The sequence below is a fragment of the Parasteatoda tepidariorum genome, chromosome 2 (assembly GCF_043381705.1).
Source record: "Parasteatoda tepidariorum isolate YZ-2023 chromosome 2, CAS_Ptep_4.0, whole genome shotgun sequence".
NCBI classification, from domain to species: Eukaryota; Metazoa; Arthropoda; class Arachnida; order Araneae; family Theridiidae; genus Parasteatoda; species Parasteatoda tepidariorum.
Genome location: NC_092205.1, coordinates 25,774,563 through 25,782,867, shown reverse-complemented (window position 1 = coordinate 25,782,867; position 8,305 = coordinate 25,774,563). Strand labels below are relative to the sequence as shown.

The window sequence follows — 8,305 nt, the reverse complement described above, 5'->3', positions numbered from 1 at the left end:
ATTCTCTTACAATGCTCTTCATTTTTATAGTCCCTTAACGAACTAAATTACAGAGGCTTTGTGTTAAAGTTTCATGCATAATAATTTACACAGAACAATAAAACTATCAGAGTGCTGGGCCTATTTCAGGTTAATATTTTTTTTTCTAGCAGCAGGTACTGACTCTCGTTCTTTAGTCTCGGAAGATGCCGAAAGTGTTACTCATTTAACGTTACCCGGTTGGAACCTTTGTACCTAAGTCAAAGTCATACTTAAATCATATTCTTTGCCTAAGTCACGGAGGTAAGCAGCGTTTTCCACGCCACACTGCCATACATACCCATTCCTGGAGTGGGTCGCATTTACAAATTATACAATACAAAAAAAAAAAAACTCACGCAGAAACATCCATGACCTCAGTTGGGTTTGTACCCGCAATCATTGACTTAGCAATAAGGCAAGCTGACTGCTTGGTCACCTGGCTGACTACTTCAGACTATAAATAAATATACAGAAATTCGAAATATACGGATTAAAGGGGCCATTCTAATATTACGTAAGCACCTTATGGTGGAAGAGATTTGGTGATTTTCTTATTTTTGCTCGCAAGGGGGGGGAGTGTTATAAGCAATGTTTACGCATGGCATTAAAATGCCTTTATTTTCAAAATTTCCTCAATAAACAAAATAAAAAAAAGTAACGAAAAAGTTAGACATTAAAAAATTTCAAATCTGAAATAAATGTTAAGGAATAATGAAAGGAAAAATTTGAGAAAAATAATAAAATAAATAAATTCATCAAGGAGTTTTATAGGTCAGGAGATATGAACACAAAAAATTCATTAAGAATATTCCACTCAAAACGAAATTAAAATTTAAAATTGGTTTTACTCGAAGTTATATATTTTTATTTGAATTTAATCCAAAAACTACTACTGCAAATGTCAAAAATCAATGGTGTGGAAGCAACTGCCTAAGGTAATGGGAAAATGCTTGTGATTTGCTTACTTTTACTGACAAAGGGGGAAGGGTAGTCCAAAAATATCCTTTCCTTAATATACTTTCCTTGAACAGACCGTTATATATATAATATATACGGAAATGCTAAATATATGGATTATAGACATAATATCCTTTTTTTAAAAAATATGTATATTTTCCGAATTAAATTCTGAAAATATTTTTTTAAAATAAAATATTCTTTGCATGGTTTTTACTGTCTAAATGTCAGCTTTGTCTGACGCCATTTCTTTTCTCCTGCAGATAAAGTTGCCTTTGCAAAAACTATTTCTGAAAAAAAAAATTGCAATCGATAGCTTATCATACAAAAATATGAAATTTATAGAAATCTCAATTTTGAATTTTTTGTAGCTTACATTGATTTTTGAATTGCTCGGTAGTGTATTAAGAGAGCGTATATTTGGAAGAGAAAAAATTAATTGGAGTGTGTAAAACCAATTGTATTTTACATCGTTTTACAGAGTTATTTAGAAAGTCGAGGTTTACAAGTTGAGTCGAGGCTAGTGAGTAATTTTAAATAACTCACTAACTATTGACGAGTGAAATAGAATTTAAGATATATCACAACATATTCAAGCATTTGTCAAAATATTTAGAATAGACTATATTGCAAAAACTCCTCTTACCTTCGCATGTGTCTCCCTTTTGAGCTCTACCATCTTCGCAAAGACAAACTTTTTTTTCATTTACCTTGACACATGCTAAGGAGCCAGTTCCACAATCACAATCTGAAAGAAAAATAGATGAAACAAAAATTTAATGTATGTTAATTCATTTCTGATCCAATTTCGTATATAATTAAGGTTAAATAACGCGATCTCCTTTAGCCTGGGGAATAAGAACCCCGGTTTATCAAAAGGACAACTCAGCTTAGTACCTTAATCACTGTGCCATTTTGGCTTGACATACGCCTATAGTGATTCATTTTTTGGAGCAATTGGAAGCTAAACTTACACTTTAATTTTAATACGAGATAGACATACTTTCCAATGCATTTGCTAACATTGAATATAATAAAACCTAATGCAAGTTGATAAGTTGATTTTCATAAATTATGAGACTTGCTGTTGTTGTTGTTGTTCATTTACGTTGCACTAGAGCTGCACTATGGGCTATTGGCGACGGTCTGGGAAACATCCCTGAGGATGATCCGAAGACATACCATCACAAGTTTTATCCTCTGCAGAGGGGATGGCACCCCCGCTTCGGTAGCCCGACGACCTGCACGCGAAGTTGAGCACTTCACGGTAGAACAGTTTAACGAGGACCAATACCGCACACCCTCGGTCCCTACGCAGGCTGATCCATGTGGTCACCCACCCGCACACTGACCGTAGCCAGAGATGCTTGACTTCGGTGATCTGCTGGGAACCGTGTCTTAACGATCAGTTCACTGCGGGACTATGAGACTTGCATGTAGAAAAAAATATAGTTTCGGATTTATAAAATTAGTACAAAAAACACTTATTTCAAAACTGTTCCACCAATCTACTTAATATTAATTTCATTGGAATTGGCGTACATATATGTGTTCAAAATTATGCACTTACTTTGTCTAAAAATCAGACGCATGAAGATATAAAGTCAAAACTTTGTTTCTTAACTTTTGCAAAACGTAGGACGTAATAGTTTTTTATTCTATATAGCAATAGTAATGAGTAAATGGGTCTAAGAAGAAAACTGTATTTTTTATGCATAAAAAATTAAACTTTCGAACCATTAATTCTACTGACTTATGTTTGATTTCATTTGATTTTGCGTGAAGAATACACTACTTTACAATAATTGAAGAGACATTTTCAATTTTCGACATTTTTCTAAATTTCTCAAGAAATACTTAGAGAATTATTTCGTAACTTCAGAGGTGTTTAGTTTAAGAAAAACTTGTTTTGAATTAGGACGTACCAAATGATGAAGTTGATTTGGTTTANGAACTAATAACGTATATAATTAAAGTTAAATAACGCGATCTCCATGTCGCCTGGGGAATAAGAACCCCGGTTTATCATAATGACAACTCAGCTTAGTACCTTAACCACTGTGCCATTTTGTCTTGACATACGCCTATAGTGATCCATTTTTTGGAGCAATTGGAAGCTAAACTTACACTTTAATTTCAATACGAGATAGACATTCTTTCCAATGCATTTGCTAGCGGTGAATATAATAAAACCAAATGCAAATTGATAAGTTGATTTTCATAAATTATGAGACTTGCATGTAGAAAAAATATAATTTCGGATTTATAAAATTAGTACAACAAACACTTATTTAAAAACTGTTCGACCAATCTACTTAATATTAATTTCATTGGAATTGGCGTACAAATATGTGTTCAAAATTATGTATTACTTTGTCTAAGAATCAGACGCATGAAGATATAAAGTCAAAACTTTGTTTCTTAACTTTTGTAAGACATAGGACGTAATAGTTTTTTATTCTATATAGCAATAGTAATGAGTAAATGGGTCTAAGAAGAAAACTGTATTTTTTATGCATAATTACTTAAACTTTCGAACCATTAATTTTACTGACTTACGTTTGATTTCATTTGATTTTGCGTGAAGAATACACTACTTTACAATAATTGAAGAGACATTTTCAATTTTCAACATTTTTCTAAATTTCTCAAGAAATACTTAGAGAATTTTTTCGTAACTTCAGAGGTGTTTAGTTTAAGAAAAACTTGTTTTGAATTAGGACGTACCAAATGACGAAGTTGATTTGGTTTATTATAAGAGTAATCAAGGACTCAAAGTTTGGTTTATCATAAGCAAATCTCATAATTACATTATGAATAAAATAATGAAATGGATGTACAGAATGACTTTAGAGTATAAGGAAAACACAGGATATTTTTTCAATTAAGAGAAAATTCCAGAAAGGAAATTCCGATCGTGAAGTTTGGTTTTCTGTGCGAAAGCAATTAATAAAATAAATAAATAAATATTAAAATTGTTCTAAATCTTATGTATAACGCCCTCTATTCAGCTGCACTGCCTGATCCAGAACATAATTTCAAATCATAAAATCTGATTTCATGTAAGAAAATCTTAGGGTCTTCTGTGTTCGAAAGTACACGCTATCTTTGACAGTAATGAAAAAGGTTCTTTTATTAAATTAATTTTTTATTTATTAATTTTTTATTTTATTAATTATTTTTTAAATTAAGGTATTTACCCGCTAACTCAATGGTAATGTTCTACCTAAAGGCTGTTTTTCGAAGGCTCCGTCGTAGTACGGAACAATAAATTTTTTGCAAATAATATGCTATTTTTATTAGTGCTGTGAGTTTGCAACTGTTACTCATGACTGTTAGGTCAAGTTTAGCGCCAGCGCTGTCTGCACTTATTTTGAAAATGGCACAAAATGTCAATACGGAGAAAAGACACAGTTTTGTGAAAATGAAAAGCATTTGTGGTCTAATTCTTTTATATTTAAAAACTTACTCCAATGCTGCATTACTTTGGCTCATAACAATTTGCAAAAACTGTGAATGCGGCAGTGATTTTGATGATTTTCATCTAGGTTGAAAAATGTCGCCAAATTGTCGATATTTAAAAAAGTTTATTTACATATTTAAGTTATTTGCCTGTTCTAAAGTCATGATAATTCTTCATGGCAAGATTCTATATTTAATTTAAAATCATCGCATTTTTTTTCAATTTTAAGGAGCTTAAACTATGGCTTTTTTATTTTCTTCGGTGACAGAGTTTCGAAAAACTAAATTAAAGAGATATGTAGAATATATGGAGCTAAAGAACATGTGCATAAGTATTTGAACATTTAACGAAAATACCCAACCGAATTAAGCAATATATCTGATCATACATTTAAGGATGAATGCCCTATTACTTTTTCATTTATAAAGGTACCATTTGCTTCCTTCTATTATGGAGCCTGTTTTTTTTGTAAAAAGAATTTCCCGGTAGACATAAGACCGGGTAGTATAAAATTACGAAAAAAAATTAATTTAAAATCATGCAGGCCACTTTAGAGCTTTTTTGACTTTTTCTAATTAACATAAAGCAAAAGTTCACTGGGCAGCCAATTTTGCAGGATACTTGAGAAAATTTGTTGTAGTGGAGGCTAAGTTAAGGTTTAGAAGTGCGATTCTTTGTTTTGTAAATTTGATTTAGAGTTATTTCCCCACCGCTACATGCAAATGATTTCAAATTTCAAATGAAACTCCATTTTAAACCAGTCCTTTCGTGGCGAGGCTTTTAAAATTTTAACAAAATTAGCAAAAATTCTGGAAATTTCAATTTTTTACCCTTTGACGAAGAATAATTAACGGTTAGGAAATAGGCTATGAAACACCGGTGTCTCTTTCTGAGTTTAAGGCAAAATCTTCCTAACACTGTTCACTTCCAAACAGTAATTTTTGAAATTTGCAGCCATTTATTTCCTTAATTTACAAAATCAATAATTGGTAACTTTTTAAATATGAATGAATTTTTGAATATGAATTCAAAACTACTTTTTTTGGATTTTATATTTTAGTTCCAATATAAATCCGATAATGTAACAAAAGTACCTGTTAGATTAGTAACTATAAGAAATCAATTATTCATAAATTTTTGAATACGAATAAAACAAAAATTTAAAACAATTTTTTTTGGATTTTAGATTTTAGTACCAATATAATTCCTATAAAGTAACAGATTTTTTCAGTGTTTGATTAGTAACTGTAAGAAATAAATTATTGATAAGTGTTTGAATATGAATGAAAAAAAATTTAAAACTACTTTATTAGGATTTTATATTCTAGTACCAATATAATTCCGATATTGTAGCAGATTTTTTCAGTGCCTGTTAGAGCAGTAACTTTAAGAAATCAATTATTGATAAATGTTTGAATATGAATGAAAAAACAACAACTCGAAACTGCTTTTCTTTGATAATATTTTAGTGCGAATATAACTGATAATCAAGCAGATTTTTTTAAGTAAATATTGGACAGTATTTGATCATAAAAAAATGTCAAAATCTATTTCTGCTTGTAATTAAAGAAAAAAAACTCGAAGAAAAACAGTAAGTTTTATTATGATAAGTGCACATAAGCTGCAAATAAATAGATCTCATAAAATAAGTTCAAAATGTAGAGAAAATAGAGAAAAAATAAAATTACAGAACAAAGAGAAAAGGGGGAGGGGAAATAATAATAAAAATAAAAACAATAAGAAACCGGAAAAATATATCCGATTTAATTATAATCCGATTAATAATAATCCGAATCTATAAAAATCCGGAAAATAAAAAATACAGTCTTTTCATCAGCTCACACGATTATATCCGCAAATAGGAGTGCTTTTTCATACTGTATCAATATAGCCAAAGTAAAATCTGTCAATACAATAGTGTGAGGAGAGCACAAAAAAATTTTTACAAAAAAATTTTAACAAATAAAATAGAACACATTAAGTAAAAACATCACGTACGAACAGAAAATAAAATATAAAGAACAAACAGAATAAAACATGAAACGAAATCTATAAAGCGAATAGCGAATTCAAATGAACTTGCATGAACGGGAAATATTTCAAGAATGATTTAAAGGTTTTTTAGTTATTGCGAATGAAAAGCTGTTTCGTCTAAAAGTTTCAGAAATAGCGGTGGCGTCAATGGTAGTAATTTTTTACACGGAAAATAATAAAGATTAATGAAAAAAGAAGGAAAATTATTAAAATAAAATATTCAAAAAAAAATTTTAAAAATATATACTAAAAAGCAAAAAAGATGAAAAGAAGATAATATCTCAGAGATTATATTTTTTCATTTTTCTGTTTTCCGGCTTCTTAATATATATACTTTTATTTTTTTAAATATTATATTTTAATAATTTTTCTTCTTCTCTTTTCGTTAATCTTTATTATTTTCCATGATTCCTCTATATTTTTAACTTATTTTATGAGTTCTACATACTTGCAGCTTATGTGCAGTAAGTAATACCTTTTAATTTTCTTAATTTAATCAGTTTTTCTCCTTTTCCTTATCTATCTATCTATCTAACAGGTGGGCTGAAAAGTTCGTAGGCTAACATAGGAAAAAAATTTTTTATGATAACATTTCATTTTATTATTCAATATAGTTTCCTTCAAGGGCGATACAGCGATTATAGCGGTCATATAATTTTTCGATACCATTTTTATTGTACGATTTGTCTTTAGCCTCAAAATAGGGCTTAGTTTCGGTGACTACTTCTTCATGGAAGCTAAATTTCTTTCCAGTGAGCATTCTCTTGAGGTCTGAGAACAGGAAAAAGTAGCGGGGGACCAAATCTGGAGAATACCGTGGATGCGGAAGCAATTCGAAGACCAATTTATATAATTTTGCCATCGTTTTCATTGACTTGTGACATGGTGCATTGTCTTGATGAAACAGCACTTTCGTCTTCTTCAAATGGGGCCGTTTTTCTGTGATTTCCTAGTTCAAACTCTCCAATAACACTATGTAATAGTCGATGTTGATGGTTGTTCCTTTTTCAAGATAGTCAATGAATATTAAACCATGAGCATTCCAAAATACTGATGCCGAAACTTTGTCTGCTGACTTTTGCATCTTTCCAAGCTTTGGAGTTGGTTCCTCTCGTGCAGTTCACTCGCTGACTGTCGATTGAACTCTAGTGTGAAATTATGGAGCCATGTTTCACCCATTGTTATATATCGACACATAAATTCAGATTTATTACGATTAAACAGCTTCAAACACAGCTCAGAATCATCAATTCGTTGTTGTTTTTGGTCAATTGTGAGCTCGTGCGGCACCCACTTTGCCTAGAGCTTTCTCATACCCAAATATTCATTCACGATATGTCTAACACTTTCCTTTGATATCTTTAGAGTCTCAGATATTTTGATCAACTTCACTTTACGGTAATCTAAAATTATTTTGTGGACTTTTTTGATATTTTCTTCGCTAACAGCCTCTTTGGGGAGTCCACGGTGCGCATCTTCGTCGGTGTTCATTTCGCCTTGTTTAAACTTAGCAAATCACTTCTCAATGCTTGATTTTCTGGTACAGAGTTCGAATAATGTTTCTCAAGCCAAGCCTTTGCTTCAAGAGTATTTTTCTTCGATAAAAAGCAATGCTTTATAAACACGCGAAATTCCTTTTTATCCATTGTTTTTAAACCAACAAAAGTTGCTTCACTAAAAATACTATATCTCACAAACTCCGACAGCTGTCGAATTTATACACGTGTCTTTCGAAGGTTAGAACTAACTAAAAATCATATGTTTTTGATAATAGTAGCCCCATCTATGTGTCAGCCTACGAACTTTTCAGCCGGTATATATATATATATA

The 8,305-nt window shown here is 30.9% G+C and overlaps 1 protein-coding gene and 1 long non-coding RNA gene across 2 annotated transcripts in view; one reads left to right on the top strand and one right to left on the bottom strand.

The window, feature by feature from the left end:
- Positions 1 to 8,305, top strand: part of LOC107456201 (cuticle protein 14-like) — a 206,301-nt gene that overhangs the window by 16,508 nt on the left and 181,488 nt on the right. The window lies entirely within an intron of this gene.
- The window catches only part of LOC107447789 (uncharacterized), a 10,111-nt gene that overhangs the window by 1,321 nt on the left and 485 nt on the right, over positions 1 to 8,305 (bottom strand). Inside the window, exon 2 of the long non-coding RNA XR_006226685.2 lies at positions 1,625 to 1,726. This is a non-coding gene — a long non-coding RNA (uncharacterized lncRNA). The remainder of the gene's footprint in view (positions 1 to 1,624; positions 1,727 to 8,305) is intronic.